Consider the following 27,821-nt stretch of genomic DNA (forward strand, 5'->3'; position numbering starts at 1 on the left):
TAACACTTAGGGGCCTTATTTTATTTTTCATATATACTGCTCCCTTTCTTTCTTTTTCTTTCTTTCTCTTTCTCTTTCTTTCTTTCTTTTTTCTTTTTTCTTTCCTTCCTTTCTTTTCTCTTTCTTTCTTTTTTAATATTTCATTTATTTTATTTTTGAGAGAGATGCAGAGAGAGAGAGAGACAGACAGACAGACAGACATAGAGAAACACCAGAGCACAGCACAGCTCTGTTTTATGGTGGCATGGGAGATTGAATCTGTGACTTTGGAGCCTCACGCATGACAGTCTTTGCATAACCATTATGATATATCCTCACCTCCCTTCCCTTCCCTTCCCTTCCCTTCCCTTCCCTTCCCTTCCCTTCCCTTCCCTTCCCTTCCCTTCCCTTTTCCTTCCTTCCTTCCTCCCTCCCTCCCTCCCTCCCTCCCTCCCTCCCTCCCTCTTTCTTTCTTTCTTTCTTTCTTTCTTTCTTTCTTTCTTTCTTTCTTTCTTTCTTTCTTTCTTCAGTTTGAAATGTCTTTTGACCTAACTTTAAGTTCACTGATGTTCTTTCCTTGGATTTATAGAATCTGCTAGATGTGCCTGAGGTGAACATTCTTAATATGTGTTATGTATTTATGCCAACACTTTATCTTACAGTCTCCATCTCTACTAAAATTCCCCACTAATTTAGGCATGTCATCCATTTTTCCATAGTATATTAATATTTAATTATTTCAGTAACTGTTCTTTTACTTTCCATGTCTAGTAGCTTTCAATATCTAGATCACCTGTGAGTATAACACTTGAGCTTTTTGTCCTGATACTGAGATGGCTATATACATGTTTTGTCTTTTAGGCTATTATTTAGAAAACACCAGGCTTCTTTTGTGTGTTACAGTTAGGACTGGAGTGGAAAGATGTAAGTCTGCCACTTGGGCACATCATCTTCAGCTACACTGCTGTTATGAAATGTTGACAAGTACACAGAATGAGAGAGAGAGAAAGAGAGATAGAGATAAGTAAGAGAGACCAGAGTACTGCTCAACTCTGATTTATGGTGGTGCTGGGGATTGAACCTGAGACTTCAGAGCCTCAGGCATGAATGCTTTTATGAATAACAATTATGCTATCTTCCCAGGCCCATTATTTCTTAAGGATATAGAACCCTGCTTAATATAATAGTTTACATGAGGAAATCTGGAGTCAGACAGTTGGTTTAGAAGCCTGACTCAGTCTCTAATTGTGGAATTTTGGAAAATTACTCCTCTTTGTGGCTGAATTTCCTTATTAAAAATGGATAACTATGGCAAACTTTTTCTAGGGTAAAATGAATGAACATGCCCAAAGTAGTTAGATAGTGTTGTGACTTGTATTAACCCCTTTTGACTTTACTGCAACTTAGGAATCTTGGCATGATATTGGTAGCATGATCCCTGAGTATGTATCATGATCATGAACTTGATGTTCTTGTTAACTATCTTGATATCCAGTGTGAGATTGACAGCCTCCTTGAATCTTCCTGCATGTAACATATAAGGGGTACTGAAATACAAGATTTTGTAACCTAAAAAGGAATGACTATATAATTGCATAATTATAATTTCAGGATAAATCAGTAGTTACAGGCTACCAGAAGCTTGGATAGATAGGAAGGTGTTACTAAAGGCGTACAAGGGGAGTCAGGCAGTAGCACAGCAGGTTAAGCACCTGTGGCGCCCAGCGCAAGGATAGGCGTAAAGATCCCGGTTCGAGACCCCGGTTCCCCAGCTGCAGGAGAGTGGTTTCGTAAGTGGTGAATCAGGTCTGCAGGTGTCTATCTTTCTCTCACCCTCTCTGTCTTCCCCTCCTCTCTCCATTTCTCTCTGTCCTAGCAAACAACAATGACATCAATAATAACTACAACAATAAAATAAAAAAAGGCATACAAGGAGAGGCCTTGTGTCTACCTTGATTGCTTTAAAAGTTCACTTAGAGAACGAGAACTGAAACATTCTCTCAGCACAAACCAGGGGTCAAACTAATGACCTTATGTGTTTAGATTCAGTATTCTAGTCTCTATACCACCTTCCAATATGCAAAAGCCACACTTTTAACAGAAGTGTGGTATGTCTCCATTGATGTTAATATGCTTTCTGGGCAGATTTCAAAACATAATAGTCAAATACATTTACACTGAAAAGTTCTAATGCTAAAGTTCTATAATATGGCACTGATCATTAGCCTTATTTGTCACCCTTTGATTTTTATAATTAAATTGATGTTTTTAAACAGTAAATTGTCCCCAGATATAAAAATCGGTTCACTGCTAGGTTACGTAATTGTGAAGTGTCTGGGACAGCAGATGTCTTCTACGTTTGATCTCACACACTGGAATTTAGATACTGTGGGCATGTGAAAATGAGGGATAATTTAAAAAGTGAAGGTCAGAGCATTCCTTTAGCTGTGCAGTGTCTAGAATGTTTGTTATGAGGATTGGTTATGGTACATTGCATCTCTGAGAAAAACAAGTGAAAAGAGGTGTGAATTTAAAGTGAAGGAACGAACCACTAGAAAGCTCTAAATATTACTGGAGATTCTAAAAGACCATCTGTAAATATTGGAGAGTTGAGTCTTTTCACAGTACATACTTTATACAACTGGAATTATCTTTTTAAAAATATTTATTTATTGTTGGATAGAAACAGAAATTGAGTAGGGAGGGGTCGGTAGAGATAGGCAAAGAGACAGAGGAGACACCTGCAGCCCTGCCTCACCACTCCTGTAGCTTTCCCCCTGCAGGTGGGACTAAGGGGCTTGAACCCAGATCTTGCAAAGTGTGATGTGTGTACTTAACCAGATGCATCACCACCTGGCCCCTGAAATGAGCTTTTAAAATCCATGTTATGCATTATTTGAAAATGAAGAAATTTTACTTCCAGTTTCCTGTTTCATGATTTAAATGACTTATAGATGAACATTCTATGTCCATTTATATTGGCCTCTGGCAGATGGCAGTGAATTCATTCTTAGGAATTAGGTGAATAAACTCAGTTTTGTAAGTATAATGACCAGATTGATTAGATTGATTAGACAGTAAGTAATCAGGCCAAATAGAAATTACCACAATCATCAAACAATATGGTCATCAAAAAATTACCACTGGTCATCAAACAATTTAAAAATGGAATTGACCTTAAAATGTTTAAAGTGGTGCCTAGCAGAGAAAAGATGTATTTGATATTATCTAGGGGTTCTAGCTGTCAAACTCTGGGTACATCAGACTTACAGAGATGGTTTATTAGAGCACATGCTGGGTTCATCCCTAGAATCTATGATTCAGTAAGTCTGTATTGTACTGAAGAAATTGCACTTCTAGCACATGCTGGTTCAGACGTTTTTTGAGATGTACTGCTCTGAACAATAATAATCTATTTATTAGCAAAATGTATATATCAGACTAATAGATTGTAACAACAGTTCTCAAGTGAGAGAGATTAGATCTGGATGTACATTCCAAAGAGGATGGAATATGTAATACTCACACTCCAATATCTTGAGAATTAAACAGCAAAATCTTTCAGCAGTCAGATTTTCAAATTCTTATTTTATGATAAAAAATGTAGGTGATTAAACACATAATAAGGCTTTAAGAATAATGATAGCAATTGTTAGAGAACATTTCAATTTTAAAAAAAGCAATCAAGGTGGTCCAGATGCATGGCTATGGAGTAGGAGCCTTTTAATATTATTATCCTGATAAACTAGGGGAAAAATTACCTAAAAAAACACCTGAAAACTCAACAAACATACTAGGATTACATCAGAACTAAAATCTACTTATAGTTAAAAAGGGCTCTGACTGATCAGGTTCTTCCAGCCCGCAGGGAAGATAAATCATAACCAAATTACCTACAATGTAACAAGGGATTAGCAGCCACCATGCTTCACCTCAGAGATAGAGGTAAAATAAAAACAGCTGGTGAAATTTACAACTGTATCTTATGTAACTTACTTTGATACAAGTCAATCCAAGCGAATTACAGGTGAGTACAGACAATGGCTAGTAGACAGAAAAGGGATAAGGAAGGAATTCTTGGAACTCAAGAATTCTTATTTGTAAGGGCTATCTGTGAACTAGAAGTGAAACAGTATAAGGTTTTACCAGGGTTGGGAGAAGATCAAAGATAGCACTCTAGTTCCTTATTGGAGCTCATCTTTCCCACACCACTGACTATCAATCCAATGCTTGACAAAATCTAGATTTAGTGACTGTATAATAGTGGGCTGAATTTTGGGGTCCAACCCCAATTTGTGTGACTAAAATATTTTTCTTTCCAAGTCTCTGTTTTCTTTTTCTTATCTCTATTATTGTTCTTCTTTTTCTTCCTTATCTGTGTTTTATCTCTTAGTCGGTGATTAAGTAAAAAAAAATCTACTTATAGTTAAAAATATACCTATATTTAAAATACTTATACTTAAAATACTTATAGTTAAAAATAGTTAAAAAAAAAAAAAAAGGCCTCTGATTGATCAGGTTCCTTCCCACAGCCTGCAGGGAAGATAAATCATAACCAAATTACCTTCATCATAACAAGGGATAAGCAGCCACCTTGCTTCACCTCAGAGATTGAGGTAAAATAAAAACAGCTATTAAAATTTACAGCTATTAAAATTAACATTGATATAAATCAATCCAATCAAGTACAATTAGAGGATTGAAAAGTAGAGACTGGGCCAAAAGCTTAGTGCTGGGACCTGTTTTAAAAATAAAGTATCTTGAAATAAAAAATAAAAATAGAAAGAAAGAAAAGTAGTGATGGACAGACCCTTCAAGACTCTAGAAGCTGTACTCAGCATAAAAAGTTAACGTTTTGCTTATCCAATCATTCACCTTTCTTCAATTTGAGCACAAGAGATCCAACCTCCTATCTTCCAAAAGTAGCTGTGTCAACATTAAACTAACAGCTCCACCCATTCCTGAAACACATGAAAGGCCAAAAGCAACCAGCTACAGGTAGTCAAGAACCAACTGGCCAGAAACCACCACACACCACATATAACCAGCATCAAATAGGACAGAAAATTCAAAAGACAACAAATATAATGATCAAACCTAAAGGAAACATTATAGAAATGAACCATGACTAAAGCCCAGACCCCCCCAAAAAATTACAAGTCAGAATCAAATAAGAATGAGGACAACCTTAAACATGTTCCTTTCACACATCATGAGTTTCTTAAACAAGGACTAACCTGCAAGATTTAAAAATCCTCTCAGTACATATCAGTGTCATGAGAATGAAAAAAGAATTTATTATGATTAAACCATGATTTCCTTTCCTTTACTTATTGCTTATTATCTTCAATAAATGTTAACTCTTCTTATTTAGTCTATGAACTCTTCTTGTTTAGTCTTCTTATTTAGTCTATGATACAGGATCAAAGACCATACAACAGGAAAGGGAATCCCCTCTTTAATAAATAGTGTTGAGAAAACAGGAGATCTACATATAAGAGAATTAAAATGAATTACTTTGTAACTTCATTTACAGAAATAAATTAACAATAGATTAAAGATCTAGAAGACAGACCCACAACCACAGATAGATACTATAAGAGGATATTATAATATAGAAGCTTATGACCTCAGTGTCAGAGATTTGGGAGAGGGATATATATATTTAAATCTCTCACATTTGAAAAACACATTGTTTTAATATGCATGGTTGATGTGTAAACTCCACTAACATTTATCTTTGTATAAGTTAAAACAGTGCATCTCAAACTGCAGAGAATGTGAAAGCGAAGATGAGCAATTGGGTCTACATTAAAATGAAAAAAAAGCTTATTTTTAAGCATTTTTTATAATATTTCACTTATTTACTGCATAAGGAAAAAGGAGTCTAGAAGGAAAGAAGAGGTAGAGCAGGAGAGAGAATAAGAGACACGTACAGGACTTGATCAATCTTGAAACTTCCCCCCTACAGGTGTGGACCAGGGACAAGAAGCCCATTCCACATTCATTGTAATGTGCACTCTACAACACTCTACAGCCCCTATCACATTTTATACAACAAAAGAAAACAAGCAGACATACACATTTGCCATATAATCAGTGATGAGGAACATATTTTCATATTGGTAATGTGTGTGTCCTCTTTAAGGAAGGGTCTATTCAAATCTCTGTCCCATGTTTTAATTCTCTTTGTTATTGCTGACTATAGGTTCCTTATATAGCAGTGAGATCAGCCCCCTTATATGATAGATTATATGCACATTCTCCTTTTTAAAAATTTTTATTATATTTATTTATTGGATAGAAACAGCCAGAAGTCTGCAGCTATCAAAAAAAAAAAAAAAAAAATGAACCCACCTTCTCTGACCCATCTTGGACAGAGCTAGAAGGAATTATGTTAAGTGAACTAAGTCAGAAAGATAAAGATGAGTATGGGATGATCCCACTCATCAACAGAAGCTGACTAAGAAGATCTGAAAGGGAAACTAAAAGCAGGACCTGATCAAATTGTAAGTAGGGCACCAAAGTAAAAACCCAGTGGTGAGGGGAAGACATGTAGCTTCCTGGGCCAGTGGGGGGTGGGAGTGGGCAGGAGGGATGGGTCACAGTCCTTTGGTGGTGGGAATGGTGTTTATGTACACTCCTAGCAAAATGTAGACATATAAATCAGTAGTTAATATGAGAGGGGGAAATCAATTGTATGTCTCAAAGTTTCTCAAAAGACAAACTGAATCTTTTTAATATATAGGCTATGTATTTGATATGCGGACTCTCTCAAAAGCCTAGACCAAGTAGATTAGAAGCATTCAATAGCACAGCTATATACAAGATACTGGATACTGTACAGCAAACCATAACAAAGGGACTTTTCAAAGTTAACCCAATTAACAAATAATGTGATGATAATATTAACTATCTATTGTCTTTTTGAACCCTAAGACAGCAGGAACCTCACATCTTCACTATAGAGTCCCTACTTCCCCCAGTCCTGGAACCCTTGGATAGGGCCCACTTTCCCGTATGCATCTCCCAATCCAAACCAAATAATATTGCATCCGCCGATCACAACCTAACCAAAGCAACGATTGCCACCTCAACATGATTCACCTCAGGCTGTATCCAGAGACTTCACGTGTGGAATGACAACCCTTCAGCTTCATTACTCGGGTGAGACCTTTCCTTTTATAGTACACTCTAATTTCATCTCAGGTGGTTCACTTTCTAACAAAGTCCCATAACCTAGATATACACCAGTTTCTGTGAGAGAGAGCTTATGTGCACATGTATCCATAAACTACTGCAAAATATATACCTGAAAGCAGAAGTACATTAGAGTTTGCAGTGAGTACCTCCCTAACACTTCCTCTCCACTATTCCAAGTTTGGGATCCATGATTGCTCAACAAATTGTTTGGCTTCATATGTTAACTCTCTTTTCAATCACCAGGTTCCAGATGCCACCAGGATGCTGGCTAGGCTTCCCTGGATTGAAGACCCCACCAATGTGTCCTGGAGCTCAGCTTCCCCAGAGACACACCCTACTAGGGAAAGAGAGAGGCAGACTGGGAGTATGGACCGACCAGTCAATGCCCATGTTCAGCGGGGAAGCAATTACAGAAGCCAGACCTTCTACCTTCTGCAACCCTCAACGACCCTGGGTCCATGCTCCCAGAGGGCTAGAGAATGGGAAAGCTATCATGGGAGGGGGTGGGTTATGGGGATTGGGTGGTGGGAATTGTGTGGAGTTGTACCCCTCCTACCTTATGCTTTTGTTCACTAATCCTTTCTTAAATAAAAAATTTAAAAAAAAAAGAAACAGCCAGAAGTCAAGAGAGTTATAGAGAAGGAGAGAGAGACACCTGCAGCACTACTTCACCACTCGCAAAGCTTTCCTCCTGCAGGTGGGGGCGGGGGCTTGAACCTGCGTCCTTGTGCATTGTAATATGTGCGCTCAACCAGGTGTGCCACCACCCATCCCCAGATTCAACTTTTAAGTAGTCTATTTTATTCTTCTTGCTTTCTTTTGTTAGACTAAATAAGAAGAGTTAACATTTACTGAAGATAATAAGCAATAATAAGTAAAAGAAAGGGAATCATGGTTTAATCATAATACATTATTTTTTTCATTCTCATGACATTGTTACATACTGAGAGGATTTTTAAATCTTGCAGGTCAATCCTTGCTTAAGAAACTCATGATGTATGAAAGAAACATGTTTAAGTATATTGAGTAAATAGCAACATGTAGAAGCAATACATTGTTGTGGTCATATCCAGTGATACTATATGTCTGTTTCACAGAATACAAATAGAAACAGATGCTGGGAATCAAGTGGTCAGGACAGGTTTAGTGGGAGAACTGCCACTGACTTTCACTTAGTGTTATTCACCTGTAGTGGCTAATGAAAAGAAGAGGTGAGGTGACTATGCCCTGCAATTTCTGCTTCTGTTTATCTCCTCTAAAAAATATTCACTGAGAAACAAAGCAGGTTAATTTAGATGCTGATTTCAATTTTTCTGAACATATTACTACTACACAAGATTTTAGTATTACTAACTGGTGTTTGCTCTTGCTTGCAAAATCTGTGTTTGTACAACTGGGGCAGAGCCCAAAAGGAGTGGGAAAAGTTAATTAGTTCAGTTCACAAGGTCTAGTCATGTGGCTCCAAGACTGGACACAGGACAAACCCATTGAATATAAATGTACAAAGGTTGTACTAATAAACATGATTAGTATCACACAGTGGCCTGCCCCATTTTTTAAAAAGATATCTAGAGATACAAAAAGAAAGAGAAAAAATGGAGCAAAAATACCTTAGCAAAGTTTTGATTGAATAAATTATTTGCTGAAAATGGAACCCAGGTCTGGATTTTTTTTTAATTATGAGAATTATAATTTGCAATACAGTTGCTGGCACATAGGTACAATTTCTCATAGTCATGACAAGTCTCTAAAGAACATTTTCACACCAGCTTTGGTCTTTTCCCTCCACTGTGCAGCAGGACCCTAATGCCCTCTTCAACCTTGGCCTCCCCATCCCAACAAATCTTTGCTTTGAAACTTCCCCCCGACAGGTGTGGACCAGAGACAAGAAGCCCATTCCAAGTTCATTGTAATGTGCCTCTGTTACCTTCACCTCCACCATAGTCTTCTGATGAAGGAGCAGCTTGAAGCCGTACCTTCATTTGTGTTATCTGTGGCTCAGAGCTGGAGACCTGTCTGATGTCTGTGGGTGGGAGACAACCTGAGGGCACAGCATATTGATTAGCCTGGAGAAGTTAGTAACAGGGAAACAAATGCTAATGGCAAAATGCTAATGCCTCAAGTAAGCTGAAAATGATGGCCTAGCACTTGAGGTTTTCCCATTGTTTTCGTCATAAGGCAGAGCTTATAGTTAGTTTGATATATAAATGTGCCTGAGAAAAATTGTGCAGGGATGTTTTTTTCTCTGTGATAGAATGTATTAGCATATGGTGGCTTCTCCAGTGGCAATTACCTGAGGATGCATGTAGGCTGCCTTCTGGCAGTATTGCTTTGTAGTTGTGCTTAAGGGGCCATTTTGACAAATGAGGCAAATCCATTATTTTTATCCATCTACAATAGCAAATTAATAGAACAATTAGTAGTCACAGTTAAAAATGTACATTACAGGCTCTCTTATATCCCAAGTACATGACAAAACACAAACACAAGAGCTCCACTAGTAAAATAAGGAGAAACATTTATTTCTATTTCTAGTTATCAGCTTAAAGAGAGTGGTTTAGGTATCTGAGAGGAAACTCACTAAGGAAAACAGAGCTGGAAGATAAAACTGACCCCAAGTTACTATTGGATTCTTACCAAATGAGTAAATTTCATGTTCCTTTTTTTGACCACAGAAAGAGGTGGACATCATACACATAATATTAGCTGAAACAAAATAATTACTTTTCAGTTAAAAATTCAAAATACTAGAATTAGAAATAAATACTAGAGTTCATGTTTGTGTCCATCTTAGAATGTCTTCACATTCTAAAATGCAGTATTTATGGATTTGATAGGAAGGAGGACTGTGAAGGCTGGGGAGCCAGCAGGCTTCATTTTCATATTAAAATATCTCTCTCAGAAGGATTCTTAATCAGACATTGTGATTGCAAGTCACCATATGATTGTCAGCAGTTACCATGCTGTGATTGGAATAGCTCTTCTGTTCCCCATATCCTGTAAAGGGCCCTGTGTCATGTCCACACCATCCCGCTGATAGCTCATAAGCACAGAACTGCTAACAAATGCAATTATCAAACATCTTTTTCTGGACAGACACCCCTTAGTTCTTGCGTTGAAACTTAAAACTCATAACAGTCAGGACTTAGGTAAACTTGGAAGTAATAGTTTTCTGATAATTGAAAAATATATTCTCTTTTGCTATAGATTGATTCATTTAACATAACTGAATTAACAGTTGGCTATTCCCCAACCTATCAAAAATGAATAAATAGATATATTATTAGCACCCTCTTTATAGCACATAGATAACTTTCTATCTGCTTGTATAGTAACAGAAGTCATGGGGGAAGCAGAGTTAGACTTCTGAAAATCCTTAACTCACACAGAAACTCTGTCATAGATTTTGTTCTAGAAAAGCTCTAAGAAATAACTCCTACCCTCCATTTTGGGTATGAATTAAGTTATTTTCTTTGTTTGGGTTCTATGAATATACTAATGTTATCTAACTGTAGTTGCTGTAACATTTCTGAAATGAAAAAATTGCCCACACCTCCAGTCAGGGCAACCCCACCTCCAGTCAGGGCAACCCCACCTTCAGTCAGGGAGCCAGAGGCCACGAACACCTTGTCCTAGATGTCAGAAAGGTTTTCATTGGAGGAGAGATTGTTGGTCCAAGTTTCATAAAGATGGCATGCCCCTGAATGGTACAAATTCGGGGCCTGAGGTTTTGTGGACCACTCCTGTTTTAGAATGAGATCACCCTACTATGACAGTAAGGATTGGCAATATTCCTTTTAAATGTTTGATTGACATGGGGGCAGAAAAGACGATTTTAAGGCAAGCAGAGGTTCCCCAAAATTGGGAACTCCTCCCAGGACCCCATTTACACAGAGTTGGAGGGTTGACCCAAGCCTTTATCACAAGCAATTCGCTCATGTGGGAAGACCCTGAAGGGACTACCGAACACTTCTGCCCTTTGGTAGCTGATATTAGTACCAATCTACTGGGCAGGGATCTTCTGGAATGTCTTGATGTTAGGATATCCACAGATGCCTCTGCAGAGCATAACACCCACTCCTGCAAGACTAGATCTAATCAGTACCCCCAATACTAACTGCCACTGTTCGTAACTAAACTCCCTGCTTAGACTGGCTTTCTAATGAGTCTGTCTGGACAGGGTCTTATGTGAAAAATGATGAAAACCCACTTTCTCCTCTCTTGATTCAAATCACCTCTATACTCTGTTCTTGAACCCAGCCACTGTACATTCAGCACCTTCATTCCCACAGCCCTCTTCCTGGTTCCCTGTCCAAAGGGAATGCTGCAGCTGACCACCTTGCCTCCATAGGAACTTTCCTAGTCCCTGTCTCTAATCCTGCTGACTTTCATTCCCTCACCCATGTTAATCTTAGAGGCCTTCAAGCTCAATTTCCTGATGTTCCTTTACCACAGTTGAAACATATCCTTGCTAAATGTTCTTCCTGTGCAAGTCTCATAAAAACACCTGCTATTCAAACTCTTGGTGTTAACCCCCCCCCCAATATATAGCTAGCAAAAGCCTTAACTACATTAAATCTCTTTAATATTTATAATAACTCGGACCTACCTCCTATTATTCTTCACTGGCAAACACCATCTGCCCTCCCAGCTATTAAGGTCAAATGGAAAGACCCACTCGATAAAATTTGGAAAGGGCCTGACCCCCTATAGACCATGGGGAGGGGTTTTGCATGTGTTTTTCCACAGAATTACTCAAAACCTGTCTGGGTTCCTGCCCGCCATATCCAACAATACCCGCACAATGGCGCTGCTATCCCTGAAGAACAAGAAATACTACAAGAGGACTAGATGCAGAATACATCCCAGGATCCATAATACGACACAGTGGAATCTGGAAAATCTGGCTCACAGAGCCCTCTTTCCTACCCCTTCTCTGGATGTCTTATGTTATGACTGGCCAGTTGTGTTTTGTGACTGAGTGTGTTGAATGACCAAAAATTTTTGTATGATCTATCTGCTCAGAGTACTCTAAAACTTAATTAACTTTATATAAAAATGCTAGATGCAGCCAAGGTTTCTAGAGACATCCAGAAATATTCCAAAAATGTTTTTTTCTCTCTTTCGATTTTTTATATATAAGTCTTGGTATATATGTAAAGTGCTTAGTCTTAAACTGTGTGAGTAAAGACAGATCTAAATTTGTTTGTAAAATGATATGTTTTCATAACAAAAGTTTTTCTCCTTCTGTGTGTTATAACTAAATGTTTATAGGTATGTTTCAAGTTTGGTAAACACTAACTTAATGGTTAAAAGTGTAGCCTTGAAGCTACATTACTACCAGACAAGGTAAAATTAATTCGCTAAAATTCACTAACTATTTAAGGTAAAGTCTAAATATTTAACATGACAATACATCCACAAAACTAAAATACAAATTCTCTATACAGGGCGCTTTTGGAGGGCCCCCAAAAGTGCCCTGTAAACTATCTTGTGGAAATTAATCCACAACAAATATGGCAGCAATCTGACACTGTAAATGTTAAAACCATTGTCATTAACATGTATTAACTCTCTAAGTAACCTGAGTCTGTTTATAGTCCAAAGAAAAATGGTTAAAAAATCAATATATATTTTAACTAAAATTGGTCTGAAGATCCTGCTGTAGAGACTGCCACAAGAGGTCACATTAGATGACCTTTAAACAAAATCATAAAGATACTTAAACCAATTATAATCATTGAGCTACCAATTATAGTAAGTCTCTATCTTGTTACAAGTTTTTTTTTTTTTTTCACAAGTAAGTGATTACAACTATCAAGCCTTCACATGAAGAATCATCTGTTCATAAGGTAAGGTATTAAACTACAAAAATTTCTTCCATACACAAATTATGTGAATTAACAACATTCACATATTCTTCTACACTTAACTGGTGTATCTCGTCTTGCCACTATAGGCCCGCCAAACGCCTAGGCTCAATTAAGTAAAAATAAATAAATAAAATAAAAAATAATATAATAAAAAATAATAATAAATAAATAAGGGAAACCCCCTCCCCCCCAATATTCAGTTGGCTAAGGCACCAAACCTCTATTTCTATAAAAAATTCAAATCAGATGCCCTGCTAACCACGGGACGCAGATTGTTTGTGTTTCTTTCACAGCAATCCTGGGAAAAACCATCTGGACCTCTGAACACTCTGACATCACCCACTAGACAGCATGACTACAGTGGCACACCCCCCAAAACCCTAGATGTCACCTGACACGATCTGAAACCTGATTCACAGACTCCAAGGACAGAACTTTTTTACTGCCTGTCTTCCCTTCCTGCTTCTGCTTTGCCTGTCACCTTTTGGCAGTTCCAGCTCACTCTCTACAGAAAAGCAGAATTCCAGCAGGTGACCTTCCTCATGCAGCATTTCATCGCCTAGCATTTTTCGCCCTAGTCGCCTACTTTGGACTGACACTTCTATTGGACTTGCTGGTTTACCTTTTGGACACTTTGCACAATTTTCACAGCAGCTTCCTTCCCTTCACACTGCTGGCTTTTCAAAGACTGACCCTGAGTAGTTCATAGACTTTACAGACTGTTGCCTTGAGGACTATACAATGCCAAATAGCCCCTCTGCTTGGCAGGCCATGCCCTCCCACCTAGAGGTCCTACCCTTTGAGGCAGGAAATGCCCCCTCATTACGAACCCTTGCCCCCCCCCCCAGAGACAGGGAATGTTCCTTTGCACACCAAGCCTTCCCTTGACGTCACACTGGCTCTTACTGTTCCCCTACTTGTCCCTTCCTGTTTTGTTATATCATTCAGGTTTATGCCCAAAAGGTTTCTGCTCACCCCTACACTACTATTCCTCTGTCACAGATAGAGTCTTTTACAGACATTGAACCATCATAATGCGATGACTAGATAGAAAGATAGAGTAAGATGTAGAAATATTGTGAGGAGATGGTTGAGCCTGGCAGAGCTTAACCTATGAAATGAGTCCCTCCAGGTAAGTCTCTGTCTCTAAAGAGGGGTTGAGCACAGGGGGGACACATGAATTTCACAAGGTTGGTGGCCATTTAAGCCTTCCCTCCCCCACAAAAACATTCTACATCTTCCCACCTGAGCATGGCATTCCTTAAAGACATTTAAGCCTGCTCCACTGTATACATTTCCTTACTGTGTCCATTAAATATAAAAGAAAAGGGGGAGATGCTATGCAGATGTCTACCCAAGGCTCTGCCACCCTACACAGAGCATTATGGTACTTTCAGGGCTTTCCCTACCCAATCCTGTCCTGACACGTCACTCCGGGGTGTAGACCTAAAAAGTCCGCCTACTCCCCCTCCCCTCGCTTGATCTCTCTTGCCCGTGGTGAGGTAGGAGGACACAGCCATTTTTTTGGCTGGCTCCACGTGGCCTGAACCACCCGTCTGACCCAACAATGAAGATTTGTGTTCCCTCTGCGCTTGGATTCCCTTTCCTTCGCATCCTACCACCACCTCAAGCAACACTCATCATGTGCCTTTCCAAATATTATTTTTCTACCTGCTTTAAGAAAATTATTTCATCATGTATGCCATATTTTTCAGTTTTATTGGAATAATATTTTTGGGATACATTTTCAAAAATATAGGCTTTCGTGATTTTCCATTGTCTACCAAATATAATTTAGATGTGGCATTCTGTATTTCAAAGTCATATATGTACCAGCCAATTTTTCTTCCTGGAATTTTGTTGCCAGCTTTTCTCAGGACACATATTCCATTATAATTAAACTGCTTACATTTTGGTCTCTTCATCTTTAGTTCCTAAAGCTAACCCCACCATTTAGAGTAGTTTTCTCCTTCTAAGGCAATTATTTTATATAAATGTTATGTAGTTTTTAATACTCCCCTTAAATTCTGTCAAAGTTAATATGCACTTGTTCTAGCATGATACAGGGAAAGACCCAAAATGGTATGCAGCTTCTTAATATTCTTATTTATTTATTTTATTTATAAAAAGGAAACACTGACAAAACCATAGGATAAGAGGGGTACAACTCCACACAATTCCCACTACCAGAACTCCATATCCCATCCCCTCCCCTGATAGCTTTCCTATTCTTTAACCCTCCAGAAGTATGGACCCAGGGTCATTATGGGGTGCAGAAGGTGGAAGGTCTGGCTTCTGTAATTGCTTCCCCACTGAACATGGGCATTAATAGGTCGATCCATACTTTCAGCCTATTTCTCTCTTTCCCCAGTAGAATGGGGCACTGGGAAGCAGAGCTCCAGGACACATTGGTGGGGTTGTCTGTCCAGGGAAGTCTGGTTGGCATCATGCCAGCATCTGGAGCCTGGTGGCTGAAAAGAGAGTTACCATACAAAGCCAAACAAATTGTTGAACAATCATGGACCTAAAGGTTGTAATAGTGCAGATCAGGACCTTTGGAATATAACTAATATATGCCTTCTAGCTACAAAAAAAGGACCCCCCCCCAAACTCTTCATCTTCTTAATATTCTTATGGAATGTGAAGATAAAAACTGTAACTTAGAATTCACTGTAACAGAGGAGTTAGAACAACAATGGTAGAAATTGCCCCACTCTCCAAAGGGAGGCTGGTTCAACACCCTCTGCCATTCAAAGACTGATCCTGAAATGAATATAGTCTAGAATGTTCCTAGCTGTGACCATGGAATGCAAGTTCAGACTGATAGGGAGAGAAACTCTTCCCATGTGAGAGCTTCTCTCTGCCCTGATACAGCTTTCTGGTCCTATTCTCAACTTTGACACCATCTTCCCCAAAAATATTCTAGCCCACCTACATGTTATTTGTAGGGCTCAGGCAAAAATTAATAAAAGCATAGGCCACTTGGAATATACCTAAAATAGACTTCCTAGCTTCTTCCATAATGAAGACCCCAAATTTTATCTGTTTTATTCTCACCTTTAGGTTCCTGATTATTAAACAATTTGTTCTGCTTCACATTTTCATGCTTTGAATCCACCAAGTTGCAGTTGCTACCATGACACCATCCTGTTTGCTGGGCAGAGGACCTCACCAACGTGTCCTGGAACCCCTCCTCCACATTTCCCTGCCCCACTAGGGAAAGATAGAAATGGGTTGGAGGTATAGCTGGACCTACCAACACCCATGTCCAGTGGAGAAGGAATTATATAAACCAGACCTTCCACCTTTTGCTCCCCATAATGATCTCTGGCCCATTCTCTCAGAGGGATAAAGAATAAGGAAACATTAAAGTGGGAGAAGGGGTATGGAACTCGTAGTGGGAATTGAATTGGATGAAATTGTATACCTATTACACCACAGTCTTGTCAATCATTATTATATCATTAATAAAAATATAAGTTCGTGTAAAAGAAAAAAGGAAACTACAAGATTCTCACATTGATATATGCATGGAGTTGGGTCTATCCAGAAGTAGACTGATCTGTACAGGATACTGGTGGGCATCACATTAACTTGATATCAGATCAAGTAAGGTCATCTATACTTGTATTGCTTCCAGAAAGTGTAATAAGTCCTATTTTTAGGAAGATAAACTTATACAAAGCCTACAGATACTTTAATACATAAGAAGAATTCATAATACTAGACATATCAAAGTCAGTTATAAGAGAAGACATAGGTAACAGAAACAGACCCACAAGTGACCTTCTCACTAGAGTTGTCAAACACAACCTGTTGGGAACATGTGTGAGCCTGATAGAGCTTAGGGAGAACCACCCCCATCTTTGGATGGAGGTCTGAGAAGATAACCTCTTGGTAAGTCTCTCTCAACCGAGGTGAGCATGAGGGGGGAAACTCAGACTTGGTTCTTTCCTTCTTGACTCTCAGGCCCAAAGATACCCCAGTACTTCCCACCATTAACTGCAGGCCACATGGCCACAGATTCACTCATTCAAAGTCACCTTCTGATCACAGAAGAACACACCTTATCACACACTTCATCACACACTTCGGACCCCAGACAATAGAAATTCCAAACTATATGGCCTTTTGATATCCATCTTCTCTCTGTCTCACCCTACGGGTTTAACCCCTATGCTTCTCTCAAATACCTTTGGATAATTAAGTTGCTTGTGTTATGGAAAATAACTGTCTTGTATCTCATCAATTCCTGTCATACCAACCCCCTACCTTAGGGGCATGCTGACTGTTAAGAAACCTGTAATTTCTGTCATATTGCAACAATAATTACCTCCATTGCTTTTCTATTTAACTCATGTCAATTTTGCTAATAAACGGACTCTAGGATTCTGGGACTCAAGGACTCAGATTCTAGATTCACGCTAAGAGTCCCCTGGTGTCTTTTACTTCGTGTCACCCCTGTCGTGAGCGAGAAAGAACCAGCCCGTTATCTTTCCCCTGGAGGACACCCTGCCGGAGAAGGAGAGAGACACCCCGAAAACAACCTTTAAAAAAACCATAAGAGGGAGTCAGGCGGTAGCACAGCAGGTTAAGCACAGGTGGTACAAATCACTAGGACCAGCATAAGGATCCTGGTTCAAGCCCCCAGCTCCCTAAATGCAGGCCAGTCGCTTCACAGGTGATGAAGCAGGTCCATAGGTGTCTCTCTTTCTCTCCCACTCTCTATCTTCCCCTCCTCTCTCCATTTTTCTCTGTCCTATCCAACAACAATGACATCAAGGACAACAATAATAACTAGAACAATAAAAGAACAAGGGCAACAAAAGGGAAAATAAATAAATATTAAAAAACAAAATAACCATAAGAAATGTGTGGTATATATACACAATGTCATATTACTCATCTACTAAAAATGATGAAGTAAAGTTATGGGCCTCTTGGAATGTAACTAAAATAGACCTACTAGCTTTTTCCAAAAGAGACCTCAAGTCTTCACCTGTGATATTTTCACCTTTAGGTTCATTATTAGTCAACAATTTGTTTTACTTTATATCTTAACTCTTTTTTAGTCACCAGGTTCCAGATGCTAACATGATGCCAACCAGATTTCCCTGGGCAGATGACCCCACCAATGTGTCCTAGTGTCCCTCGTCTCCATACCCCTGCCCTACTAGGGAAAGAGAGAGGCAGACTGGGAGTAAGGATCGACCTTCCAATGTTGATGTTCATCAGGGAAGCAATTACAAAAGCCACACCTTCCATCTTCTGCATTCCACAATGATCCTGGGTCCATACTCCCAGGAAGTTAAAGAACAGGAAAGCTTTCACGTGAGGGGATTTGATATGGAGTTCTGGTGATGGGAATGATATGGAATTGTACCCCTCATATCCTGTAGCCTTGTCAACATTTCCATTTTATAAATAAAAATGAAAAGGGATGGGTGATGGCGCACCTGATGAAGCGCATACATTACAGTGCACAAGGGCCTGGGTTTGAGCCCCCGGTCCTCACCTGTAGGGGAAAAGCTTTGCAAGTGGTGAAGCAGTGTTGCAGGTATCTCTCTCTCCCTCTCTATCATCCCCTTCCCTCTTGATTTCTGGCTGTCTCTATCAAATAAAAATAATTAAAAATTTAAAAAAGAAAAGAAAAATGTTTATAAACAAGAAAAAGTTAAAAAAATTAAAATAAAAAATGATGAACTCATCTCTTTTGCCTACTCTTGGAGGGAGCTTGAAGGAGTCATATAGGATGAATCTAATAATCTCACTCACTAGTGGGACTTAAAAAACAAGGACATAAATGGAAAACACAAAGTAAAATTTGGACTGGGTTTGGTATATTGTGCCAAAGTAAAGGATTCTGAGGGGGTAAGACTAAAGGGGGTGATGGGGTCATGGTGCATGGATGTAAGTTTGGGATGAGGGCAGTTTTCAGACACCTATCATGGAGAAATGAAAAACTGTACCTATGACCTATATATATATATCAACAACTAAACTATAAACCACTAACCACCACACAATAAAATGATATTAAAAAGCACTATAATATAACCAATAGAATAAATTCAAAATATTGATGTTATAAAAATTAATTTTAAAGTACCATAATTGAGATGTTAAGAAATTTTAAGAACTGACTTTAATGATTCAATTAGTTGATTGCAGATTTGACACATTTGAGATATTAATGAATAGGAAGATAGTTTAGTAAAATATTCCACAGAGGAAATGTGAGACATACAGACATGGCTTAAAAAAAAAAAAAAGATTTCTAGAAGGAATGGAAAAAGAGAATGTGAAGAAAGAACAATGTTTGGAGAAATTTTATTTAAGAAAATTCCTACCTAAAAAAAAATATGAAACCACATATTCCATCAACCCCAAGCAGTATAAAAATTTTAAATGCCCATAGGCTATTCTGCTATTAACTGACAAAATACAAAATCTTAAAATGGACAAAATGGTAAACAGCACATTAATTTCAAATGAGTAACACAACTAGCAATAAATCCTCGATAGTGATGAAGGCCTTGTACTGACATACTTGCTCTTTATTTTTTAATATTAATGATTTATTTGTTTGCATGAAAGAGAAAGAGAGAGACCAGAGTACTACTCAGATATGACATATAGTGACACTAAGGATTGACCGTGGAACCTCTGAAGTCTTAGAATGAATGTCTGATATACTATCACTATGTATTTCTCAAGCTCAGTTCTTAGTTTTTAAAGCTGTGAAGGAAAATTATAAGTAGCCTAAAATTCACTGCCACCTAAAATATACTTTAAAAGCTATAGTATAGTGAAAACCTTTTCAGTCAGTCAGAAATGAATTTGTAGCCAACAGACTCATACTAAAGGAAATGCCAAAAGCTGCTCTCCACTCAGCATCATCATGCATGATACAGGGAAACTCCACCAATGATGGAGTTGGTCCTGTGGTATATTGGTGTATCTCTGTCTTTCTCTTCCCCTCTCTTTGAAAAAAAAGAAAAAGAATGAAAAATCCTACTCAGACTGAATGATTTCACTTATGTGTGCAATATAGAGAATTGAAACACATTAATATGCAAATAAATAAATAACAGAAAACTGTTTCTTCAGACTGTGAGAAGGGGCCTGGTGGTGGCTTAGCCCTTAGAGTTCATATATTACAATGTGCAAGGACCAGGTCAAGGCCATCATCCCCACCTATCCAGGGACATTTTATGAATGGTGAAGCAATACTGTATGTCTTTATTCTACTCTGTTTTCTCATTATTTCTTGACTTCTAAATACACAATGAAATAACATTAAAAAAGAAAAGACTTTGTGAGAACTGTGGAGGTTGGGAGTAGAGGACAGAACATTGACAGTGTGAAACTATATTCCTTATCTTATAATATTATAAATATTATTATATCACTAATAAAAGTGTCATTAATAAGAATGAAATATTACACAAAAGAGTGGTGTAATAATGCATAAGGGAGACTCTGACACTGTAATAAATTAATAAATAAGTAAATAAAATTTGCTCTTCAGATTAGATTAGAAAAAATATGAAAGCTTTGTAGCACTAGATAGAAGGTAATTACGTGAAACTTTAATAATGATTCTTAGGGATTACAGTCTATACTGAATTAAAATACAAGACAATAAAATCACAAGCTTGAAATTTAGTAAGTGAATCATCTTTTTAAATAATTTATTCATTTACTGATTATTGGATAGAAACAGAGAAATTGAGTGAGGTAGGGGGATGAGGAGGGTGAGAAACAGAGAGACACCTGCAGCTCTACTTCACCACTCATGAAGCTTCCCCCTGCAGGTGGGGACTAGCTGCTTAAACCCAGGTCCTTGTGCATTGTAATGTGTGCATGTAACCAGGTGCACCACCACCTGGCCCATGTGAATGGATTGTCTTTAAGGAGCATACATTGTTTTGTGACAAGTCAGTCAATGTGTCCTATTCATTATTATTATAATTTATAGTAGCTACAGTAAATTAGAAGGGGGTACAAGATTTCTTGTAAAGAATATCTGTAAGGAAAACTGGAGAAATATAATAATAAAATTATGAATTAAAATAGTAAGAAAACCAAGAAACAATGAGAAACATTTGAACTGATAAAAGAAATATATAAGTAAAATTATTATGTATAGACAGAATTCTCCATGAGAAAGAAATACAAACTGAATTAACAAAAAACTTTTAAGTACCTTAACAAAAGACACACATTAAATAAAAGAAACCAAAAGGTCAGTATTTGAAATGATGTCTTAAGGCTGGAGAGTTAGCATAATGGTTATGCAAAAAGTTCCATGCTTGAGGCTCTTAAATTCAAAGTTCAACCACCAGCACTAACATAAGCCAAAGCTAAGGAGTATTTTGGTCATTCTCTGAACCTCCCTCATTTAAAATCAATAAATTACGGGCCAGGTGGTAGAGCACTTGTTTGACTGCAGATGTTAGAATGTGCAAGGACTCTGCTTCAAGTCAGCCCCCAAATGCAAGGGGAAAGCTTCAGGGGTGAAACAGTATTGTAGGAATCTCTCTGTCTCTTTCCCTCTCTTTCTCTTCCTTCTTGCCAATTTCTGGATGTCTCTATCAAGATAATAACAATTTTAAAATAAGTTTAAAATTAGTTTATTTTTTTCTATTTTTTTTTTTTTTTTTTTGCATCCAAGGTTATTGTTGAGGCTGGGTAACTGCACTACAAATCCACAGCTCCTGGTGGCCATTTTCCCCACCATTTTTACTGGATAGGACAGAGAGAAATTGAGAGGGGAGGGGGAGATAGAGAGAGGGAAAGAAAGACATTGCAGACATGCTTCACCACTTGTGAAGTGACCCCCCTGTAGGCGGGGAGCTGGGGCCTTGAACTAGGATCCTTAAGCAGGTCCTTGAGCTTTGTACTATGAGCTTTGTACTGTGCACTTAAGCCAGTGTGCCCCCGCCCAACTCCCATTTAAATATTTAAAAGTTTATTTTAACAGATAAAATCTTGAGAATATAACTAACTGAAAACTGAGCATAACTATATATGTGCTTGAAAAAGTAAATTTTAGGAAGTTATTAGAGAGGGTCGGTCTGGTGGTAGCACAGTGGGTTAAGGTCACACTGAGCCAAGCGCAAGGACCGGTATAAGGATCCCAGTTCGAGCCCAGGCTCTCCACCTGCAAGGGGTTGCCTCACAAGTTGTGAAGCAGGTCTGCAGGTGTCTTTCTCTCCCCTTCTCTGTCTTCCCCTCCTCTCTCCATTTTTCTCTGTCCTATCCAACAACAAAAACAATAACAATAACCACAACAATGATAAAACAACAAGGGCAACAAAAGGGGGAAAAAATAGCCTCCAGGAGCAGTGGATTCATGGTGCTGGCACCGAGCCCCAGCAATAACCCTGAAGGCAAAAAAAAAAAAAAGAAGTTATTAGACATGAATATATTTTATAATAAAATTTCTTAATGTAAGTTAAAGAGATCACTTAAAATTAGAAGATAAATAGTATGAAATGACTACTATTTAGCAATACAGAGGTAATTATGAAGAGGAGACAAACTAGTGGAATTTGTAGTGAGAGCCACTGAATAGTAGGATAGGAATAATTATACTTTAATTCAAACGGCATACACTTTTCATTTATTTTGTTACTGTATTTAACTATTTTAAGGTAAAATAATTTTTTTTAATTTTTTATTTAAGAAAGGATTAGTGAACAAAAGCATAAGGTAGGAGGGGTACAACTCCACATAATTCCCAACACCCAATCCCCATAACCCACCCCCTCCCATGGTAGCTTTCCCATTCTCTATCCCTCTGGGAGCATGGACCCAGGGTCGTTGAGGGTTGCAGAAGGTAGAAGGTCTGGCTTCTGTAATTGCTTCCCCGCTGAACATGGGCGTTGACTGGTCGGTCCATACCCCCAGTCTGCCTCTCTCTTTCCCTAGTAGGGTGTGACTCTGGGGAAGCTGAGCTCCAGGACACATTGGTGGGGTCTTCAATCCAGGGAAGCCTAGCCAGCATCCTGGTGGCATCTGGAACCTGGTGGTTGAAAAGAGAGTTAACATATGAGGCCAAACAATTTGTTGAGCAATCATGGATCCCAAGCTTGGAATAGTGGAGAGGAAGTGTTAGGGAGGTACTCACTGCAAACTCTAGTGTAGTCCTGCTTTCAGGTATATATTTTGCAGTAGTTTATGGATACGTGTGCACATAAGCTCTCTCTCACAGAAACTGGTGTATAACTAGGTTATGGGACTTTGTTAGAAAGTGAACTACCTGAGATGAAATTAGAGTGTACTATTAAAGGAAAGGTCTCACCCGAGTAATGAAGCTGAAGGGTTGTCATTCCACACGTGAAGTCTCTGGATACATTCTGAGGTGAAGCATGTTGAGGTAGCAATCGTTGCTTTGGTTAGGTTGTGATCGGCAGATGCAATGTTATTTGGTTTGGATTGGGAGATGCATACGGGAAAGTGGGCCCTATCCAAGGGTTCCAGGACTGGGGGAAGTAGGGGCTCTATAGTGAAGATGTGAGGTTCCTGCTGTCTTAGGGTTCAAAAAGACAATCAATAGTTAATATTATCATCACATTATTTGTTAATTGGGTTAACTTTGAAAAGTCCCTTTGTTATGGTTTGTTGGACAGTACCCAGTATCTTGTATATAGCTGTGCTATTGGAAGCTTCTAATCTACTTGGTCTAGGCTTTTGAGAGAGTCCGCATATCAAATAGATAGCCTATATATTAAAAAGATTCAGTTTGTCTTTTGAGAAACTTTGAGACATACAATTGATTTCCCCCTCTCATATTAATTAACTACTGATTTATATGTCTACATTTTGCTAGGAGTGTACATAAACACCATTCCCACCACCAAAGGACTGTGACCCATCCCTCCCACCCACTCCCACCCCCCACTGGCGGTAAAATAATTTTAATGGGAAAAGTAATATGCTGGCTATAAGAAATCTGAGACATAAAGATAAAATTTACCCTAAATCTACCACTCCACCAATTCAGTTTTCAGTATACAGCAAACTTTTACAAAACAAAATGGAAATTATATTGCATTAAAACTTTTTATGCCGCAAATTTTATTGTAAACATTTCCCCTTTCTAATAAATCAGAAACATACACTTAAGCATCTTCAAAGTTTTGTAGCACGGAACTGTTAAGATTTTATTTAACCATTAACCTATGGCTGAATATTTAAAGTGTTTCTAAATTCAGGAGTATTATAAATAATACTGCAATAAATATCCTCTTACATAAACATTACATTCTATTTTACATAATCAGAGGTTATATAAATAATGTAGCAATAATTGTTCTTTCCTCATAAAAAATACTGTTTATTTTCCTTATGATAAACACTTAAAAATAGAACTACTTGCTCAAGTATATAAATCATTTTAAACCTCTTGATACATATTACCACAACATGGCCTTCCATGAAGGTTGAATGAAAAACGACACTATTAGCAGCCAAGTTGAGTGGTACAGAGAATTTGTGATACAAAAGAAGTAGCAGATCAAGCAGGGCTGGAGTAGGCAGGCAGTGAGGTGACTCACATTAGCTGTGGTCCTCACATCTTTTTTGAGAAAATACACCGTAATGATGTGAAACAGACCCCATGAATAAGGAAGCATATATGCCTGCAATTCCTGCTACTTCATATTTCTTATGAAAAATGTCTCCTAAGAACTGAAGGAGGTTAATTAGAATGCCGAGAAGGCTGACATAATCTTTGTGCAAATCATCAACCATTCAGGACATTGGTAGAGCGACATGGATGTTATCAGAGCTTTGGATTTTGAAAAATGTACTGTCAAAGGATGATACAAATTAGAAAATGTATTAGGGAACGTAAGGGATGGTTTTCAAATAGTGACTGGTGACTTAGTAGCCTCAGAATTAACTGAGGCAGCTTTTTAAAGTGACAGAAAATATATTCACAGAGATTCTGATGCTTTTAGAATGGAATAGGGACTGGAATTCTGCAGTTTTAACAAGTTCTCCAGGGTATTCATTTAGATGCCAGCTTGAAATTACAACTCTTAATCATGGAGGGAGAAGAGTGTAATTTTACTTTGCTCTCACCAATCCTAGAAAGATGTGCATGAATGTTTGCATGAGTATACATGTGTGTGAGTATGTGTGTGTGCTTGTGTGTGAATATGTATCTGTGTCTGCTGATTTTGTGGACACCTAGAAACATTTTGTTATATTGAAATTCACATTTCTTGGGTCTATAAAGAGCAACTATTCTACACAATCTTAGTGTATTTTCATTTTTTAGCTAGTTCTTATCTTTATTTTATCACTTTTATACCAGGATATTTTAAATTTTCTTTATCAGTTTCTAAGAGCTCTTGAAATTAAGGTTCATTTTTCATGTTCTAATCACTTATTTATAAATTTATAAAAATATAAATATTCTCAGTTTAATTTAGGAATTAACACACAGTGGAGTGAAGCAGAAATAGAAGGCTTGATTTTCGGGAAAAAAAAATGGCTGCCTGTTAAAATGAATTGACTAGGGTCAAACAACATAGCTCACCAAAAGTAGCTCATCTGGACAATGTGCCAGTTTTGCCAGTGCCAACTGCATTGGAAGATGCTTCAGTGCTTTGGTCTCTCCCTCTCCTCTTCTCTTCTTCCATCCTCTTCCATTCTCTTCCCTTCTCTTCTCTTCTCTTCTCTTCTCTTCTCTTCTCTTCTCTTCTCTTCTCTTCTCTTCTCTTCTCTTCTCTTCTCTTCTCTTCTCTTTTTCTCTCCTCTCCTCTTCTTTTCTCTTCCCTCCTCTCCTCTCCCCTTCACCCTCTCCCCTCCCCTCCCCTCCCCTCTCCTCTCCTCTCCCTTCTCCTTCCTTTTCCCTTCACCCCTCTATCTTTATCTGAAAAATTTGGTCCCAAGTTGTCAAGCTCCAATTACAACAGAAAGAGTTGTTTGACTTATTGCACTTTTAGTACACCTAAGAAGAGATCACAGCATTCAAGATAATCTCTAGACATGAATAAAAATGTTAATGAGAATGTCTGATGTTATGTGGGCTAGTAAAAATTGTAGTACACTCAATGTGCTACCTTAGCTCAGTATTATTTAGCATTCAAATCATGTAGTTCTAGCTAGACTACATGAGTTAGGGAGAGTATTTGAAGTCTTGGCAACTTTTAGTCTCATTACAAATTAATAAGCTGACATCTTGATTATTCTGTATCCTGGGCAAGAATGAGTTGATGGTATTAAAAAATTAGACATGATGACAAAAGAATGCCCCTCAAATTTCTAAATTATTAAGCAGATGATACCTGTGAATGTAAGCACAATAATACGATATGCTAGTTCCTTTTGTGAATTTCTAAATATTGAAAATAATTATTCTTCTGAGTTTATGTGTCACTCTCATTAGCTTAATAAATAGTAACCCAGGCATGTAAATGAATTCATAGTAATATATACCAAAAACATGAAGGTCAGACTCAGATCTTAAACGGCACTACCTTGAAGCTCTTCTTTTTTTTTTTTTTTAATTTTTTATTTAAGAAAGGATGAGTGAACAAAACATAAGGTAGGAGGGGTACAACTCCACACAATTCCCACCACCCAATCCCCATAACCCACCCCCTCCCATGATAGCTTTCCCATTCTCTAGCCCTCTGGGAGCATGGACCCAGGGTCGTTGAGGGTTGCAGAAGGTACGGTCTGGCTTCTGTAATTGCTTCCCCGCTAAACATGGGCATTGACTGGTCAATACTTAGAGGAAAACATTGGTAAAACACTTTCCCACATACACCTCAAGGACATCTTTGATGAATCAAACCCAATTGCAAGGAAGACTAAAGCAGAAACAAACCAATGAAACTACATCAAATTGAAAAGCTTCTGCACATCCAAAGAAACTATTAAACAAACAGAGAGACCCCTCACAGAATGGGAGAAGATCTTCACATGCCATACATCAGACAAGAAACTAATCACCAAAATATATAAAGAGCTCAGCAAACTTAGCCGCAAAAAAGCAAATGACCCCATCCAAAAATGGGCAGAGGAAATGAACAAAACATTCACCACAGAGGAGATCCAAAAGGCTAACAAACATATGAAAAACTGCTCTAGGTCACTGATTGTCAGAGAAATGCAAATTAAGACAACACTAAGATACCACCTCACTCCTGTAAGAATGGCATACATCAAAAAGGACAGCAGCAACAAATGCTGGAGAGGCTGTGGGGACAGAGGAACCCTTTTACATTGCTGGTGGGAATGTAAATTGGTCCAGCCTCTGTGGAGAGCAGTCTGGAAAACTCTCAGAAGGCTAGACATGGACCTTCCATATGACCCAGTAATTCCTCTCCTGGGGTTATACCCCAAGGACTCCATAACACCCAACCAAGAAGCTCTTCTTTTTTTTTTTCTTTTAATTTTCTTTATTGGGGGATTCATGTTTTACATTTGATGGCAAATACAATAGTTTGTACATGAATAATATTTCTCAGTTTTCTGCATAACAATACAACTCCCACTTGGTCCTCTGTCATCCTTTTTGTACTCTCCCCCCCACCCACCCCAGAATCTTTTACTTTGGTGCAATACACCAACTACAGTTCAGGTTCTACTTGTGTTTTCTCTTCGGAACTTGTTTTTAAATTTCTGCCTGAGAGTGAGATCATTCCATATTCATCCTTCTGTTTCTAACTTATTTCACTTAACATCATTTCTTCAAGCTCCATCCAAGATGGGCTACAAACGATGAAGTCTCATTTTTAACAG

Source organism: Erinaceus europaeus, chromosome 15 (assembly GCF_950295315.1).
Source record: "Erinaceus europaeus chromosome 15, mEriEur2.1, whole genome shotgun sequence".
Classification (NCBI taxonomy): domain Eukaryota; kingdom Metazoa; phylum Chordata; class Mammalia; order Eulipotyphla; family Erinaceidae; genus Erinaceus; species Erinaceus europaeus.